Genomic DNA, 20,222 nt, shown 5'->3' with positions numbered 1-20,222 from the left:
CAGCCTACTTTTGTTATGTTAGGCCTACTAAGCCTGTCTGCGGTCCCTCCTTCCAATAGTCCTCCACTGACCACACCACTGCTGCCCGTGTACCCCTGGAAGCTATTTTAAAGTGCCTACAGCCAACTTTTGTTATGTTAGGCCTACTAAGCCTGTCTGCGGTCCCTCCTTCCAATAGTACTCCACTGACCACACCACTGCTGCCCGTGTACCCCTGGAAGCTATTTTAAAGTGCCTACAGCCTACTTTTGTTATGTTAGGCCTACTAAGCCTGTCTGCGGTCCCTCCTTCCAATAGTCCTCCACTGACCAGACCAATGCTGCCCGTGTACCCCTGGAACCTATTTTAAAGTGCCTACAGCCTACTTTTGTTATGTTAGGCCTACTAAGCCTGTCTGCGGTCCCTCCTTCCAATAGTCCTCCACTGATCAGACCACTGCTGCCCGTGTACCCCTGGAACCTATTTTAAAGTGCCTACAGCCAACTTTTGTTATGTTAGGCCTACTAAGCCTGTCTGCGGTCCCTCCTTCCAATAGTCCTCCACTGACCAGACCACTGCTCCCCGTGTACCCCTGGAACCTATTTTAAAGTGCCTACAGCCAACTTTTGTTATGTTAAGCCTACTAAGCCTGTCTGCGGTCCCTCCTTCCAATAGTCCTCCACTGACCAGACCAATGCTGTCCGTGTACCCCTGGAACCTATTTTAAATTGCATAGAGCATCCTTTTTTTAATTGTAGGCGTACTAAGTCTGTCTGCTGTCCATAATTGAAATTGTCCTCCACTGACCAGAGCAATGTTGCCTGTGTACCCCTGTAACCTTTTTTAAACTGCATTGAGCCAAATTTTTTGTTTAAGGCCTACTACCTATGTCTGTCTGCGCGACTCAATACAGCTGTCCTCCACTGAAAAAAGCTGAGCGTCAATAGTCCTGGTTTTCAGGAACCTGCTGAAAGTCAGGCTCCTCTTCCCGCATACCATACCACCTTACACGGGGACAAAGAGGAAGGTGCAGATGAAAGTGCAGGTTCCTTCATCAGGTGGGGGAATACTAGTTGGCGACGTCACTGGCACAGGGCCCCTCATAGTACACAAAAGTGTCGCTGCCGGTGGGAGGCGCCCCCGCCGTGCAAACACACCGCCGTACTTTGAGGGGCCCTGTCCCAGTGCCAATGCCAACGAGTGGGCACCCCCTGCTTGCTCAGGATCACAGCACTTGCAAAGTTGAAATACTTACCTCTCCCTGCTCCACTGCCGTGACGTGGTCCAGATTTCCTGGGCCCACCAAATACTTGAACCAGCCCTACCCCCCACAACTTTAGCCAAATGACCCCCAATTTCCAATGCCTTACTATTATTATAAGGTAAATTAAGATTGACAAGCTTCAGTAACAAGAATGGATGTTTTGCCATTAAAATGGGCACTGTACATGTTTTCCTGGCCTCCACTCACTGCCGACTATGCTCCCCCATTGACTTGCATTGGGTTTCGTGTTTCGGTCGATCCCCGACTTTTCGCGATAATCGGCCGATTCCACTCGACTCTACTGTTGAGATAGTCGGGTTTCGCGAAACCCGACTCGACCCTAAAAAACTAAAAGTCGCTCAACCCTAGTGAGGTGCAGTCAATAATGAAGACACAAGGTTGCAGTCTCTTTACCTCTTTACTGAAGGCTTCAGGATCCTCTATCCAGAGTACGTTTAACAGGGCTCTCAGAGACCGGCCGGTCCGATGGGCACATCCAGAGTTTCCTTCACAGATGGAAATTGATGCCTACCAATACCGCCTGTGTGTTGTAGTCCTATCCTGCTGAGCATTCGGAATAGTCCTCACAACTGCTGTTCTCGTTCGTTCGTTCTCTACAGCTCTCTCTCGTTCTTTGGTTCCAGATGTTACTAGTTTCTAACGTCCCCCAGGTATGTTATGGCTTGGACGCCACCCGTTTGACGGGAAGGCTTGGAGGTCTTCCGGTACCCTAGAGATGCCCCTCTCCCAATGTTGCCCCCTATCTTCGTAGGTGTAGTAAGGTAGACAGCCAACCTATGACTAGCTGTCCAGCGGAGTTTGAAGTAAGGCCTGAAGTCAGTTACTCCTACGGTGTTCCGGCCACCGACTACGCGCCTCAGTAAGATGTTGCCTCTCTCTTTCTCGGCACGACTCTTACTGGCTCTCCTTTGTGCTTGATCTCGTTTACATGGTTCCACAATATCCTTCCCTTCGTGTCTCTTTCTTAGGATACCGCCGCAGGGTGTGCAGGCGCGGTTCCGTTACGTTCTGTTCTGTTCGCTAGGCACCTGCCCGGTTCCCACGCCCGACAGGGGCCCCCCTGTGCCTTCTCCCTGCAACACCCCCTGCCACGGGATGTTGCCTGAATCCAACCCAGTCAGCTTCTAACTAACTTCCTCCCCAGCCCCTAGTTTTACCAGTGTGAGGAGTGGCCCAATAAATAAAGCCTTTTTCTCCCCCTAGTGGCCGGAGTGTGAAGTGTAATGTGCTCTGGTGATACGTGGTCAGGAGAACTCCTTAGTGCCATCAGACGTACCGCTACTCCCCTTAGCGGCAGAGTGCCATACTGCAACGACCAGATCTCTGGGGCGCTGCACTCCCCCCCCCCCCCCGGTTAAATCCAGTACTCCTGGACTGGGAAGAAGAACAACAATATAATACAGCAAAAGACATACAAATTTTTGGAATGCTTAGAACAAGTAAATAGAAAAGGTGCTTCCCTTTATGGGAGGTAAGGACACTTGAACGTGACAAACAAAAACAAGGTTAAAGATTTTTAAATAACATTTTGACTATAAATAACTCTCAGTACCCAGCCGGGTATTCTACTAAGTGCAAACTCTGAACAATAAGTTAACTTTTCCTTTAAGGGCGTATACTCTGAACCCACTAAAGGCCTACCATAAAATACTAAATAACTCAACTTCTCTTTCCGTTCCAACTTCACCAATGCAGGACTGCCTAGCTCCTTGGCTGGGCCTACTGCCATTGTGCCGACCATCTTTCTACATCTCTCTGGAGGACTCTCTCTCTAACCCCTACGGGTTCACTTCAAGCTTTCCTGTCCTCAATCTTTACTAACATTATCAAACTTTCTAAATTTTAACATTATTAACGTTCAACTTTTATTAGAGTCATCATGTAATCTGTTGTGAATTCTGTTTTCGAACTCCCTCCTGTGGTCATGAATGGTACTTCGGCGAGTTCTGTCCATGGACTCCCTCTGGTGGCTGTGAGTGGAGCTGCTGCTTTTGAGGTTCCTTCCACAGGTGACGTAGTTTATTCTTTAGCTGGCTGTTCTATTTAACTCCACTCAGATCGTTACTCCATTCCAGCTGTCAATGTTCTTGTACTGGTTCAGTTCGCTTTTGGATCTTTCTGGTGACCTGTCTACTCCAGCAGAAGCTAAGTCCCTGCTAGTTAATTATTTGTTCATTGTTTCCTTGTCCAGTTGGCTATCATGATTTTGCCTTGCTAGCTGGAAGCTCTGGGATGCAGAGTGGCACCTCCGCACCGTGAGTCGGTGCGGAGGTCTTTTTGCACACTCTGCGTGGTCTTTTGTAGTTTTTTGTGCTGACCGCAAAGATACCTTTCCTATCCTCAGTCTGTTTAGTAAGTCTGGCCTCCCTTTGCTGAAACCTGTTTCATTTCTGCGTTTGTGACTTTCATCTTTACTCATAGTCAATATATGTGGGGGGGCTTCCTTTACCTTTGGGGAATTTCTCTGAGGCAAGGTAGGCTTTATTTTCTATCTTTAGGGCTAGTTAGCTCTTAGGCTGTGAAGAGGCGTCTAGCTCGTGTTAGGTACGCTCCACGGCTATTTTTAGTTGTGTGATAGGATTAGGGGTTGCGGTCAGCAGAGCTCCCACTTCCCAGAGCTTGTCCTGTGTGAGTTTAACCATCAGGTCGTTCCGGGTGTTCCTAACCACCAGGTCCATAACAGTAATCATTCCCTTTAAGAGGGACCCAAGTCTCTAGTGCAGATTCTCTCTCTGTCTGCCAGTCCACCGAAAGCAAGACCTTCTGCGTCATATCTAGAAGCATCATCTTCGCAAAGTCTTCTCTCACTTGTAAAACCAGTAGGGAGCACCTTTAACCCCTTTCTGACATTAGACGTACTATCCCGTCGAGGTGGGGTGGGCCCCTATGACCACCGACGGGATAGTACATCATATGCGATCGGCAGCGCTCACGGGGGAGCGCCGCCGATCGTGGCCGGGTGTCAGCTGCCTATTGCAGCTGACATCCGGCACTATGTGCCAGGGGCGGTCACGGACCGCCCCCGGCACATTAACCCACGGCACACCGCGATCAAAGATGATCGCGATGTGCCGGCGGTACAGGGAAGCATCGCGCAGGGAGGGGGCTCCCTGCGGGCTTCCCTGAGCCCCCCGCAGCAACGCGATGTGATCGCATTGCTGCAAGGGTCTTACCTCCCTCCCTGCCTGCTCCAGCCCCGGATCCAAGATGTGCGCAGATCCGGGTCCTGCTGGGAGGGAGGTGGCTTCACAGAGCCTGCTCAGAGCAGGCACTGTGAAGCCTGCAGTGCTGTAAGTGAGATTGGTGATCTGACAGAGTGCTGTGCAAACTGTCAGATCATCGATCTGTGATGTCCCCCCCTGGGACAAAATAAAAAAGTAAAAAAAATGTTTTCCAAATGTGTAAAAATAATTAAAAAAAATATTCCTAAATAATGAAAAAATATATATATATTATTCCCATAAATACATTTCTTCATCTAAATAAAAAAAAAACAATAAAAGTACACATATTTAGTATCGCCGCGTCCGTAACGACCCGACCTATAAAACTGGCCCACTAGTTAACCCCTTCAGTAAACACCGTAAGAAAAAAAAAAAAAAAAGAGGCAAAAAACAACGCTTTATTATCATACCGCTGAACAAAAAGTGGAATAACACGCGATCAAAAAGACTGATATAAATAACCATGGTACCGCTGAAAACATCATCTTGTCCCGCAAAAAACGAGCTGCCATACAGCATCATCAGCAAAAAAATAAAAATTATAGTCCTGAGAATAAAACGATGCAAAAATAATGATTTTTACTGTAAAATAGTTTTTATCATATAAAAGCGCCAAAACATAAAAAAATGATATAAATGAGGTGTCGCTGTAATCGTACTGACCCAAAGAATAAAACTGCTTTATCAATTTTACCAAACTCGGAACGGTATAAACGCCTCCCCCAAAAGTAATTCATGAATAGCTGGTTTTTGGTCATTCTTCCTCACAAAAATCGGAATAAAAAGCGATCAAAAAATGTCACGTGCCCGAAAATGTTACCAATAAAAACGTCAACTCGTCCCGCAAAAAACAAGACCTCACATGACTCTGTGGACCAAAACATGGAAAAATTATAGCTCTCAAAATGTGGTAACGCAAAAAAATATTTTTTGCAATAAAAAGCGTCTTTCAGTGTGTGACAGCTGCCAATCATAAAAATCCGCTAAAAAACCCGCTATAAAAGTAAATCAAACCCCCCTTCATCACCCCCTTAGTTAGGGAAAAATTAAAAAAATGTATTTATTTCCATTTTCCCATTAGGGTTAGGGCTAGATTTAGGGTTAGGGCTAGGGTTAAGGTTAGGGCTAGGGTTAGGGCTAGGGTTAGGATTGGGGCTACATTTAGGGTTGGGGCTAAAGTTAGGGTTAGGGTTTAGATTACATTTACAGTTGGGAATAGGGTTGGGATTAGGGTAAGGGGTGTGTCAGGGTTAGAGGTGTGGTTAGGGTTACCGTTGGAATTAGGGTTAGGGGTGTGTTTGGATTAGGGTTTCAGTTATAATTGGGGGGTTTCCACTGTTTAGGCACATCAGGGGCTCTCCAAACATGACATGGCATCCGATCTCAATTCCAGCGAATTCTGCGTTGAAAAAGTAAAACAGTGCTCCTTCCCTTCCGAGCTCTCCCGTGTGCCCAAACAGGGGTTTACCCCAACATATGGGGTATCAGCGTACTCAGGACAAATAGGACAACAACTTTTGGGGTCCAATTTCTCATGTTGCCCTTGGGAAAATACAAAACTGGGGGCTAAAAAATAATTTTTGTGGGAAAAAAAAAAGATTTTTTTATTTTCACGGCTCTGCGTTACAAACTGTAGTGAAACACTTGGGGGTTCAAAGCTCTAACAACACATCTAGATGAGTTCCTTAGGGTGTCTAGTTTCCAAAATGGTGTCACTTGTGGGGGGTTTCTACTGTTTAGGTACTGTTTAGGGGCTCTGCAAACGCAATGTGACACCTGCAGACTAGGGTTGAGCGACCTTGACCTTTTTAGAGTCGAGTCGTGTTTCGCGAAACCCGACTATCTTAGAAGTCGAGTCGAGTGGAATCGGCCGATTATGGCGAAAAGTCGGGTATCGCCCGAAACACGAAACCCAATGCAAGTCAATGGGGGAGCATAGTCGGCAGTGAGTGGAGGCCAGGAAAACACCTACACTGCCCATTTTAATGGCAAAAACATCCATTCTTGTTACAGAAGCTTGCCAATCGTAATTTAGCTTATAATAATTGGAAGGCATTTGAAATTGGGGGTCATTTGGCTAAAGTTGTGGGGGGTAGGGCTGGTTCAAGTAATTAGTGGGCCCAGTAAATCTGGACCACGTCACGGCAGTGGAGCAGGGAGAGGTAAGTATTTCAACTTTGCAAGTGCTGTGATCCTGAGCAAGCAGGGGGGGCCCACTCGTTGGCATTGGCACTGGCACAGGGCCCCTCAAAGTACAGAGGTGTGTTTGCACGGCGGGGGCGCCTCCCACCGGCAGCAACACTTTTGCGTACTATGAGAGGCCCTGTGCCAGTGACGTCGCCAACTAGTATTCCTCCCCCCACCTGATGAAGGAACCTGCACTTTCATCTGCACCTTCCTCTTTGTCCCCGTGTAAGGTGGTATGGTATGCGGGAAGAGGAACCTGACTTTCAGCAGGGTCACAATCTTGCTGTGTAGCGTGCACGGGGAATTTTGCGTTATGGGTCAATGTACCAGCAGACTCATCTATCACTGGCTGGGCAATGGGCAGGATGAGGAGGAAACACAGATATAGGCCCAAAGAATAAAGTTGGCTAAATGCAGTTCAAAATTGGTAACACAGGAGTAACCAGGGGGCATTGCAGTGGAGGACAACTGGAATGAGAGGCTGACACAGAGAGTAGGCCCAAATCAGTAAGTATTCTAAATGCAGTTCAAAATTGGCAACCGTAGTAAACAGGCGGCACAGCTTTGTTCAGTGGAGGAGAACAGCAAGGAGTGGCATACACCGATAGTAGGCCCCAACCCAACTAGTAGGCCAAATGCAGTCTAACATTAACAACTACTTAACGAGAGCCTGAAAATGGAATTTCAGGACAGGAAACCAGGAGAACAGCAAGGAGTGGCAGACACCGATAGTAGGCCCCAAACCAACTAGTACGCCAAATGCAGTTGTTCCATTTAACCACAATTTAATGAGAGCCTGAAGATAGAAGCTCAGAAAAGGCAACCTGGAGAACACCTTGGAGTGTAACACACCATCTCTCTACACCCCATACCCAATTTGTAGGCCTAATGCAGTGTAGTTTCCAACAACTACTAAACGAGAGCCAGAAGATCGAAGCAATGGAGAGGAAACCTGGGGAACACCTTGGAGTGTAACACACCGTCTCTCTACACCCCATACCCAATTTGTAGGCCTAATGCAGTGTAGTTTCCAACAACTACTAAACGAGAGCATTAAGATTGCAGCAATGGCGAGGAAACCTGGGGAACACCTTGGAGTGGAACACACCATCTCTCTACACCCCATACCCAATTAGTAGGCCTAATGCAGTGTAGTTTCCAAGAACTACTAAACGAGAGCCGGAAGATCGAAGCTCAGGAAAGGCAACCTGGAGAACACCTTGGAGTGGAACACACCATCTCTCTACACCCCATACCCAATTTGTAGGCCTAATGCAGTGTAGTTTCCAACAACTACTAAACGAGAGCCGGAAGATCGAAGCAATGGAGAGGAAACCTGGGGAACACCTTGGAGTGGAACACACCATCTCTCTACACCCCATACCCAATTTGTAGGCCTAATGCACTGTAGTTTCCAACAACTACTAAACGAGAGCCGGAAGATCGAAGCTCAGGAAAGGCAACCTGGAGAACACCTTGGAGTGGAACACACCATCTCTCTACACCCCATACCCAATTTGTAGGCCTAATGCAGTGTAGTTTCCAACAACTACTAAACGAGAGCCGGAAGATCGAAGCAATGGAGAGGAAACCTGGGGAACACCTTGGAGTTGAACACACCATCTCTCTACACCCCATACCCAATTTGTAGGCCTAATGCAGTGTAGTTTCCAACAACTACTAAACGAGAGCCGGAAGATCGAAGCAATGGAGAGGAAACCTGGGGAACACCTTGGAGTGGAACACACCATCTCTCTACACCCCATACCCAATTTGTAGGCCTAATGCAGTGTAGTTTCCAACAACTACTAAACGAGAGCCGGAAGATCGAAGCTCAGGAAAGGCAACCTGGAGAACACCTTGGAGTGGAACACACCATCTCTCTACACCCCATACCCAATTTGTAGGCCTAATGCAGTGTAGTTTCCAACAACTACTAAACGAGAGCCGGAAGATCGAAGCTCAGGAAAGGCAACCTGGAGAACACCTTGGAGTGGAACACACCATCTCTCTACACCCCATACCCAATTTGTAGGCCTAATGCAGCGTAGTTTCCAACAACTACTAAACGAGAGCATTAAGATCGCAGCAATGGCGAGGAAACCTGGGGAACACCTTGGAGTGGAACACACCATCTCTCTACACCCCATACCCAATTTGTAGGCCTAATGCAGTGTAGTTTCCAAGAACTACTGAACGAGAAGCCGGAAGATCGAAGCAATGGAGAGGAAACCTGGGGAACACCTTGGAGTGGAACACACCATCTCTCTACACCCCATACCCAATTTGTAGGCCTAATGCAGTGTCGTTTTCTACAACTACTAAACGAGAGTCGGAAGACCGAAGCAATGTGGACGAAACCTGGGGCACACCTTGGGGCGGCAGACACAGTTAGTAGGCCCTACCAAAGTTGTACCCCCAATGCAGTTTTAAAATTCCTAGAGGCTGAAAACAAGACTATTGACGCTCAGCTTTTTTCAAAGGAACACAGCTGAATTGAGTGGTGCAGACAGACACAGGTAGTAGGACTTAACCCAAAAATGTGGCTCACTGCAGCTTAAAAAAGTTACAGGGGTACACAAGCAGCAGTGCTCTGGGCAGTGGAGGACAATTTCAATAGTGGACCGCAGACAGACTTTGTACGCCTACTATTAAAAAAGGATGCTCTATGCAATTAAAAATAGGTTCCAGGGGTCCACGGGCAGCAGTGGTGTGGTCAGTGGACGAGTATTGGAAGGAGGGACCGCAGACAGGCGTAGTAGGCCTAACATAACAAAATTAGGCTGTAGACACTGTAAAATTGGTTCCAGGGGTACACGGGCAGCAGTGGTGTGGTCAGCGGAGGAAAATTGGAATTAGGGACTGCATACAGACTTTGTAGGCTGTCCCCTGTGGACCATGCATCCAACACATTAACCCAGTGCGCCGTAATGGACACGTAACTTTTTGTGGACATGCCTACTGGTCCATGCGTCTCTTGTCAGGTGCACCTTTCTACTGTTTGATTGCCTGAGTGCTATGACAATGCAGACTTTTTCATGCCGCTGGAGGGCTGGGATGGCTTTTCTCGCAAAAGAAATGTCGACTGGGTAGCTTGAACCGTTGCACAGCATAGTTCATCTGGGCTTTCTAAATATAAAACAAAGAAAAAAAGGAGGCTACATGCCATTTCAGCTGGGTTCCAGAGGTACACGGCCAGCATTGGTCTGGTCAGTGGAGGCCTAGTGGAAGGAGTGACCGCAGACAGGCATCGAAGGCCTAACATAATAACAGATGGCTGTAGGCAATTTTAAATTGGTTCCAGGGGTACACGGGCAGCAGTGGTGTGGTCAGTGGAGGCTTAGTGGAAGGAGGGACCGCAGACAGGCTTCGAAGGCCTAACATAAAAAAATAGGGCTGTTGGCAATTTAAAATTGGTTCCAGTGGTACAAGGGCAGCAGTACAATGGTCAGTGGAGGCCTAGTGGAAGGAGGGACCGCAGACAGGCTTCGAAGGCCTAACATAAAAAAATAGGGCTGTTGGCAATTTAAAATTGGTTCCAGTGGTACAAGGGCAGCATTTCAATGGTCAGTGGAGGCCTAGTGGAAGGAGGGACCGCAGACAGGCTTCGAAGGCCTAACAAAAAAAAATAGGGCTGTTGGCAATTTAAAATTGGTTCCAGTGGTACAAGGGCAGCAGTACAATGGTCAGTGGAGGCCTAGTGGAAGGAGGGACCGCAGACAGGCTTCGAAGGCCTAACATAAAAAAATAGGGCTGTTGGCAATTTAAAATTGGTTCCAGTGGTACAAGGGCAGCAGTACAATGGTCAGTGGAGGCCTAGTGGAAGGAGGGACCGCAGACAGGCTTCGAAGGCCTAACAAAAAAAAATAGGGCTGTTGGCAATTTAAAATTGGTTCCAGTGGTACAAGGGCAGCAGTACAATGGTCAGTGGAGGCCTAGTGGAAGGAGGGACCGCAGACAGGCTTCGAAGGCCCAACATAACAAAAATGTCAATACAATGGTATTGTCAGTGCCAGGCATTGAAGGATGTCAGCGCATAGACTAAACATTGGTGGAGCTGTGAGAGATAATTTTGCAAGTGGTAGAGCACTGTTTGAGCTGGGGGGGGGGGACTGTCTTGTGGCCGGCGGTACAGGCCCAGGGCCCCTCATATTACAACGGTGTGTCTGACGTTGGGTGCGCACCACCACCGCCAGAGACACTTTATTGTACTATGAGGGACCCAGTGGCAGTGCCGTCGACCAAAAGCGGGCACACCCACCTCTTCAGACAAACAGCACTCTCACGGGTGCTGGCGCCAAGTGGCGATACCACGGCCCCGTGTGGGGAGTTTGGCCATTTAGTGAGGTGTAAACATGTCGTATGCTGGACAATCAGGTGCAGAAAATTACGAGATTGGAAAAGTCATTCAGAATAGTCCACAGGCAAGACCTTTTCATAGGAAAGCTAGGTGTCAGCCGGGCAAGGTGGGGCAAAAGATTTCGAAATCCAGTTGTGGTTCATTTTAATGAAGGTTAGATCATCTACATTTTGGGTAGCCAGACGAGTCCTTTTTTCTGTTAGTATTGAACCTGCAGCACTGAATACTCTTTCTGATAGGACACTAGCTGCCGGGCAAGCAAGCTCCTGCAATGCATATTCTGCCAATTCTGGCCAGGTGTCTAATTTGGATGCCCAGTAATCAAATGGGAATGACGGTTGAGGGAGAACGTCGATAAGGGATGAAAAATAGTTTGTAACCATACTGGACAAATGTTGTCTCCTGTCACTTTGAATTGATGCTGCAGTACCTGTCCTGTCTGCGGTCATAGCAAAATCACTCCACAACCTGGTCAGAAAACCCCTCTGGCCAACGCCACTTCTGATTTCTGCCCCTCTAACACCTCTGGTCTGCTGGCCCCTGCAGCTCGTGTGAGAACGATCACGGGCGCTGTGTGCAGGGAATGCCAGAAGCAAACGGTCAACAAGAGTTGATTGTTTGGTTGCTAATATTATTTCCAAGTTGTCATGTGGCATTATATTTTGCAATTTGCCTTTATAGCGAGGATCAAGGAGGCAGGCCAACCAGTAATAGTCATCGTTCATCATTTTAGTAATGCGTGTGTCCCTTTTGAGGATACGTAAGGCATAATCCGCCATGTGGGCCAAAGTTCCAGTTCTCAAATCTGCGGTTGTGCTTGGTTGAGGGTCAGTTTCAGGCAAATCCACGTCACTTGTGTCCCTCCAAAAACCAGAACCCAGCCTTGCCGCGCCAACAATTTCCAGTGGCCCCGGAAAAGCTTCCTCATTAAAAATATAATCATCCCCATCATCCTCCTCGTCCTCCTCCTCCTCTTCGCCCGCTACCTCGTCCTGTACACTGCCCTGGCCAGACAATGGCTGACTGTCATCAAGGCTTTCCTCTTCCTCAGCTGCAGACGCCTGATCCTTTATGTGCGTCAAACTTTGCATCAGCAGACGCATTAGGGGGATGCTCATGCTTATTATGGCGTTGTCTGCACTAACCAGCCATGTGCATTCCTCAAAACACTGAAGGACTTGACACATGTCTTGAATCTTCGACCACTGCACACCTGACAACTCCATGTCTGCCATCCTACTGCCTGCCCGTGTATGTGTATCCTCCCACAAAAACATAACAGCCCGCCTCTGTTCGCACAGTCTCTGAAGCATGTGCAGTGTTGAGTTCCACCTTGTTGCAACGTCTATGATTAGGCGATGCTGGGGAAGGTTCAAAGAACGCTGATAGGTCTGCATACGGCTGGAGTGTACGGGCGAACGGCGGATATGCGAGCAAAGTCCGCGCACTTTGAGGAGCAGGTTGGATAACCCCGGATAACTTTTCAGGAAGCACTGCACCACCAGGTTTAAGGTGTGAGCCAGGCAAGGAATGTGTTTCAGTTGGGAAAGGGAGATGGCAGCCATGAAATTCCTTCCGTTATCACTCACTACCTTGCCTGCCTCAAGATCTACAGTGCCCAGCCACGACTGCGTTTCTTTCTGCAAGAACTCGGACAGAACTTCCGCGGTGTGTCTGTTGTCGCCCAAACACTTCATAGCCAATACAGCCTGCTGACGCTTGCCAGTAGCTGCCCCATAATGGGAGACCTGGTGTGCAACAGTGGCAGCTGCGGATGGAGTAGTTGTGCGACTGCGGTCTGTGGACGAGCTCTCGCTTCTGCAGGAAGACGAGGAGGAGGAGGAGGGGGTGCGAACGGCTACAGCCAACTGTTTCCTAGACCGTGGGCTAGGCAGAACTGTCCCAAAATTGCTGTCCCCTGTGGACCCTGCATCCACAACATTCACCCAGTGTGCCGTGATGGACACGTAACGTCCCTGGCCATGCCTACTGGTCCATGCATCTGTTGTCAGGTGCACCTTTGTGCTCACAGATTGCCTGAGTGCATGGACGATGCGCTCTTTAACATGCTGGTGGAGGGCTGGGATGGCTTTTCTGGAAAAAAAGTGTCGACTGGGTAGCTCGTAGCGTGGTACAGCGTAGTCCATCAGGGCTTTGAAAGCTTCGCTTTCAACTAACCGATTGGGCATCATCTCTAACGAGATTAGTCTAGCTATGTGGGCGTTCAAACCCTGTGTACGCGGATGCGAGGCTAAGTACTTCCTTTTTCTAACCATAGTCTCATGTAGGGTGAGCTGGACTGGAGAGCTGGAGATCAGTACACATATATATAACAATAAACATATAGTGTGCATTACCAAATTATACTAAACCTATAACATAATGCACAACTCATAAAATCATGATAAACATAATTTTATTAATCATAAAAATATCACATAACATAAATGAAAGGGAAAAACAAAATCAGGTGGAAAAAGAGGTACGGGGTAACACAGAGACCAAAATAGCATGTATTATGACTCATACATTATAAATAAGTTTTCAAATAAACATCAAAATACATGCACATAATAATTTTAGCATAAGTATCCATAATATGTAGAGATGACAATATCGTCTATAATGGGATCATCAGCTATAAATTACTATAAGGCACCACAAATAATCATGGTGCCACAAGGTATATCGTTCCAGAGAAATTAATAGTGCAAAAATGCTGTTCAATATAAGGCAAGAATATAAATGAAATACCGTACAGAAGAAATTGTATCAAAATCAGAAACTGTGTGCACAAATTATTATAATAATAAAATACAACTATCTACATGGCAGCACAGTATAAATATTACACACTAGATCCATCTAGCAGCAAAACAAGGCTGCTTGTACAGCAGTATCATGCGAATCGCAGTGTAATTCAATCATAAATATAGCAGCACAGCACAATGTAATTTTAATATATAAAAAGCCCATAAAGCAGACAGAAAAACGGCTGTGTGGAGCGATGGAATACTTAACTGTATGGGTGGTCCCGTGATAGCCCGCACCAGCCCGACGCGCGTTTCGCCTGAGCTTTGACGAGGGAAGATCGTGGAACTAGCGGGGGTGCCGGTGGACATGGCAGACTGAGAGACTGTGGGAGATGGTATTGTTGCCGCCGGTGCCCTAGATGCAGTGTTTCCTACTACGAAACTGGAGATTCCCTGACCCTGACTGCTTTGGCCTGGCAAAGAAACCTGCACAGATACTGCAGGTGGTGCACAAAATGGTGGCCCTACACTGCCGGAAGGGATGTTGCGTTGATGACTAGCTTCATTGGCCGAGGGTGCTACAACCTTAAGGGACGTTTGGTAGTTAGTCCAAGCTTGCAAATGCATGGTGGTTAAATGTCTATGCATGCAACTTGTATTGAGACTTTTCAGATTCTGCCCTCTGCTTAAGGTAGTTGAACATTTTTGACAGATGACTTTGCGCTGATCAATTGGATGTTGTTTAAAAAAATGCCAGACTGCACTCTTTCTAGCATCGGATACCTTTTCAGGCATTGCAGACTGAGCTTTAACCGGATGGCCACGCTGTCCTCCAACAGGTTTTGGCTTTGCCACGCGTTTTGGGCAAGATACGGGCCCGGCAGATGGAACCTGTTGCGATGTTGATGCCTGCTGCGGCCCCTCCTCCTCCGCTTCAGAACTGCTGCCGCCTGCACCCTGTTCCCCCAATGGCTGCCAATCGGGGTCAAGAACTGGGTCATCTATTACCTCTTCTTGTAGCTCGTGTGCAACTTCGTCTGTGTCACCGTGTCGGTCGGTGGCATAGCGTTCGTGATGGGGCAACATAGTCTCATCAGGGTCTGATTCTTGATCATTACCCTGCGAGGGCAATGTTGTGGTCTGAGTCAAAGGACCAGCATAGTAGTCTGGCTGTGGCTGTGCATCAGTGCACTCCATGTCAGATTCAACTTGTAATGGGCATGGCCTGTTAACTGCTTCACTTTCTAAGCCAGGGACGGTATGTGTAAAGAGCTCCATGGAGTAACCCGTTGTGTCGCCTGCTGCATTCTTCTCTGTTGTTGTTTTTGCTGAAGAGGACAAGGAAGCGACTTGTCCCTGACCGTGAACATCCACTAACGACGCACTGCTTTTACATTTACCAGTTTCACGAGAGGAGGCAAAAGAGCTAGAGGCTGAGTCAGCAAGATAAGCCAAAACTTGCTCTTGCTGCTCCGGCTTTAAAAGCGGTTTTCCTACTCCCAGAAAAGGGAGCGTTCGAGGCCTTGTGTAGCCAGACGACGAACCTGGCTCCACAGCTCCAGACTTAGGTGCAATATTTTTTTTCCCACGACCACCTGATGCTCTACCACTACCCTCATTACCAGCTGACAATGAACACCCCCGGCCACGACCTCTTCCACCAGACTTCCTCATTGTTTTAAAAACGTAACCAAACTAACGGTATTTGTTGCTGTCACACAACTTACACTGTGAGCTATAACTTCAGTATGATTTAGCTACCCCTTTACAGGTGGGTGAGACCGCAAGGAAAAGCAGGCACAATGTTACACACTCTGTTTTTGGTGGCACCAAATGAGAGAGATGCCACACACGCAGGACTGTCACTGAAGCACAAATGTTAATATTAATCTCCCACTGTTTTTTTTTTTTTTTTTTTTTCAGGGAGACTTTAGAAACAAAATGAAATAAAATGATTTTTTCAGGAAGAATTTAGAAACCAAATAAAATAAAATGATTTTTTCAGGGAGAATTTAGAAAACAAATAAAACAAAAAATAGGCTTTCTATGGCCCACTGAGTGAGAGATGACGCACACAGGAGTCAGGAGTGGCACACAAGCCCAGAGGCCAATATTGTTCTCCCAATGATTGATGTAGTGATTTTTTCAGGTAGATTTTGGAACCCAAATCAAGCAAAAAAAATAATAGGCTTTCTATGGCCCACAATTGGAGAGAGAGAGGGAGAGAGAGATGGCACACCCAGGAGTCAAGACTGGCACACAAGCAGAAAGGGCAATATTAATCTCCCACTGATTTTTTTTTTTTTTTTCAGGGAGACTTTAGAAAAAAAAAAATAATAAAAAAAAATGATTTTTTCAGGAAGAATTTAGAAACCAAATAAAATAAAATGACTTTTTCAGGGAGAATTTAGAAAACAAATAAAACAAAAAATAGGCTTTCTATGGCCCACTGAGTGAGAGATGACGCACACAGGAGTCAGGAGTGGCACACAAGCCTAGAGGCCAATATTGTTCTCCCACTTTTTTTTTTTTTTTCAGGGAAAATTTATAAACCCAATAAAAAAAATAATAAATAGGCTTTCTATGGCCCACTATCTGAGAGAGAGAGATGGCACGCTTAGGACTGGCACACAAGCCCAAAGGCCAATATTAATCTCCCTTTTTTTTTCAGGGAGAATTTATAAAACCAAAAAAAAATAAATAAATAGGCTTTCTATGGCCCACTATTTGTGAGAGAGATGGCACGCTCAGGACTGGCACACAAGCCCAAAGGCCAATATTAATCTCCCCTTTTTTTTTCAGGGAGAATTTATAAAACCAAAAAAATAAAAATAAATAGGCTTTCTATGGCCCACTATCTGAGAGACAGATGGCACGCTTAGGAATGGCACACAAGCCCAAAGGCCAATATTAATCTCCCACTGATTGATTTATTGATTTTTTCAGGTAGAATTTAGAACCCAAATAAAGCAAAAAAAAAAAAAGGCTTTCTATGGCCCGCTGAGTGAGTGATGATGCACACAGGAGTCAGGAGTGGCACACAAGCCCTGAGGCCAATATTTTTCTCCCACTGATTGATGTAGTGATTTTTTCAGGTAGATTTTGGAACCCAAATCAAGCAAAAAAATAAATAGAATACTAAAAAAGAAAGTAAAAAGCACTGGCGCTCCTGATAGTCCCTAGTGGGGAAACAAAATAGCTGAATGTAGAGTGCTGCTGGTGATTGTGACAGGTTCTGTGTAGACCTGTAAAGTATATAAAATGAAAAAGAGTGGTATTCACCTGCGCAGTCTACAAAAACGAACAATAAAATGAAAAATAGATGAATAAATGAATAAGAGAGCACTTACTTAATGAGTAATCATTGGTTATGCAGTGGATGTTGCAATGGGTCCTTAAAGTACTACCAGAATCTTAGGGGAATGAGGAGAGAAAAAAAAAAAAAAAAAAAAGGGTAAATGTTTGTATTGGTGAATTTAGTGAGACTAAATAGATTTATAATATATACTCACTCAGATATTAAATGGAAATGTGCAATGAAGAGACGTGATCCCTGTGTATCTCCAATTGATGCGGGTATTGTGATGACCACGGTTGCTTTATCTTCAGAGGTTTATAGTAGATGCCCCTGCTTAGATAAATGTACAACCTTTATAGGTAATGGTGGTTTTAAATAAATGTGGTCTAGTTTTGCCTGGAGGGCATTTTGCTATAAAAGAAGCAGGAAGACATGCGGTCAGCATTAACCCTGATGAAGAGGGCCTGAGCCCTTGAAATGCATTGGTTTGCTGACTAGCTATACTAGCAAACCTGTCCTCTTTAGCCCCGTAGCGTGGTGACGTCACCAGCAGCTCTGCCCACCCTCTCCGACCGCTACCTCAGCGCTGCATCCGGCCGGGGCACGCGAGGTTTCGCGGTCGCACGGCTTCTGCCGCCACTCTCTCCTTAACCCACCGCTCTGTCATAGTGGTACACCTAGCGGTGGCTCAGACTTTCCGGAACCGCTTCCCTCCGCACTCAGCACCACAGTGAGTATAGCATATTTTATGTGCACATAGCAATTGTGGCATATTAGTGCTCCAACATACTAGGGGAGCTTTTCTCCTCATCTCAACATATGGGCAATCAATTCTAATCACAGTAATCCTTGTCAGCCAGCATCTGATGGTCATCTTACTACCTTAACCTAACGGAATCCTGCGCTACTCCCACCAGCAGTAAGTTTATTGTGTACTGGGAAAACTAGACCACATTTATTTAAAACCACCATTACCTATAAAGGTTGTACATTTATCTAAGCAGGGGCATCTACTATAAACCTCTGAAGATAAAGCAACCGTGGTCATCACAATACCCGCATCAATTGCAGATACACAGGGATCACGTCTCTTCATTGCACATTTCCATTTAATATCTGAGTGAGTATATATTATAAATCTATTTAGTCTCACTAAATTCACCAATACAAACATTTACCCTTTTTTTTTTTTTTCTCTCTCCTCATTCCCCTAAGATTCTGGTAGTACTTTAAGGACCCATTGCAACATCCACTGCATAACCAATGATTACTCATTAAGTAAGTGCTCTCTTATTCATTTATTCATCTATTTTTCATTTTATTGTTCGTTTTTGTAGACAGCGCAGGTGAATACCACTCTTTTTCAAAAAAATAAATAGGCTTTCTATGGCCCACTGAGTGAGAGATGGCACAGACAGGGATGGCACTCTAGCAGAAATGCCAATTTTAATCTCCCACAAAAAAAAAAAAAAAAAAAGGAACTGTCCTTCAATTACTATCTCCCTGCAGTAGTCTCAGCCAGGTATGGCAGGCAGCAATAAGGAGTGGACTGATGCACAAATTAAATAAAAAGTGTGGACAAACAAACAAGATAGCTGTGCAGAAAGGAAGGAACAAGAGGATTTGTGCTTTGAAAAAAGCAGTTGGTTTGCACAGCGGCGTACACACAGCAATGCAGCTATCAGGGAGCCTTCTAGGGCAGCCCAATGAGCTACAGCGCTGAGGAAAAAAAAAAAATGTAGCTTCCACTGTCCCTGCACACCGAAGGTGGTGTTGGACAGTGCAAATCGCTACAGCACAAGCGGTTTGGTGGTTAATGGACCCTGCCTAACGCTATCCCTGCTTCTGACGAAGCGGCAGCAACCTCTCCCTAAGCTCAGATCAGCAGCAGTAAGATGGCGGTCGGCGGGAACGCCCCTTTATAGCCCCTGTGACGCCGCAGACAGCAAGCCAATCACTGCAATGCCCTTCTCTAAGATGGTGGGGACCAGGACCTATGTCATCACGCTGCCCACACTCTGCGTTTACCTTCATTGGCTGAGAAATGGCGCTTTTCGCGTCATTGAAACGCGACTTTGGCGCGAAAGTCGCGTACCACATGGCCGACCCCGCACAGGGGTCGGATCGGGTTTCATGAAACCCGACTTTGCCAAAAGTCGGCGACTTTTGAAAATGAACGACCCGTTTCGCTCAACCCTACTGCAGACCATTCCATCTAAGTCTGCATTCCAAATGGAGCTCCTTCCCATCCGAGCCCTCACATGCGCACAAACAGTGGTTCCCCCCCACTTATGGGGTATCAGCACACTCAGGACAAATTGGACAACAAATTTTGGGGTCCAATTTCTCCTGTTACCCTCGGGAAAATACAAAACTAGGGGCTAAAAAATAATTTTTGTGGGAAAAAATTTTTGTTTTATTTTTACGGCTCTGCATTATAAACTTCTGTGAAGCCCTTGGTGGGTCAAAGCGCTCACCACACATCTAGATAAGTTCCTTACGGGGTCTACTTTCCAAAATGGTGTTACTTGTGGGGGGTTTCTACTGTTTAGGTACATTAGGGGCTCTGCAAACGCAATGTGACACCTGCAGACCATTCCATCTAAGTCTGCATTCCAAACGGCGCTCCTTCCCTTCCGAGCCCTCCCATGCGCCCAAACAGTGGTTCCCCCCACATATTGTGTATAATCGCACTCAGGACAAATTGGGCAACAAATTTTGGGGTCCAATTTCTCCTGTTACCCTCAGGAAAATACAAAACTGGGGGCTAAAAAAATAATTTTTGTGGGAAAAAATTTTTGTTTTATTTTTACAGCTTTGCATTATAAACTTCTGTGAAGCCATTGGTGGGTCAAAGCGCTCAAAACACATCTAGATAAGTTCCTTAGGGGGTCTACTTTCCAAAATGGTGTCACTTGTGGGGGGTTTCAATGTTTAGGCACATCAGTGGCTCTCTAAACGCAACATGGCGGCGTCCCATCTCAATTCCTGTCAATTTTGCATTGAAAAGTCAAACGGCGCTCCTTCCCTTCCGAGCTCTCCCATGCGCCCAAACAGTGGTTTACCCCCACATATGGGGTATCGGTGAACTCAGGAAAAATTGTACAACAACTTTTGGGGTCCATTTTCTCCTGTT

Source organism: Ranitomeya imitator, chromosome 2 (assembly GCF_032444005.1).
Source record: "Ranitomeya imitator isolate aRanImi1 chromosome 2, aRanImi1.pri, whole genome shotgun sequence".
NCBI classification, from domain to species: domain Eukaryota; kingdom Metazoa; phylum Chordata; class Amphibia; order Anura; family Dendrobatidae; genus Ranitomeya; species Ranitomeya imitator.
The sequence above is the reverse complement of the archived record's forward strand: the minus strand, read 5'-3'. Positions refer to the sequence as shown.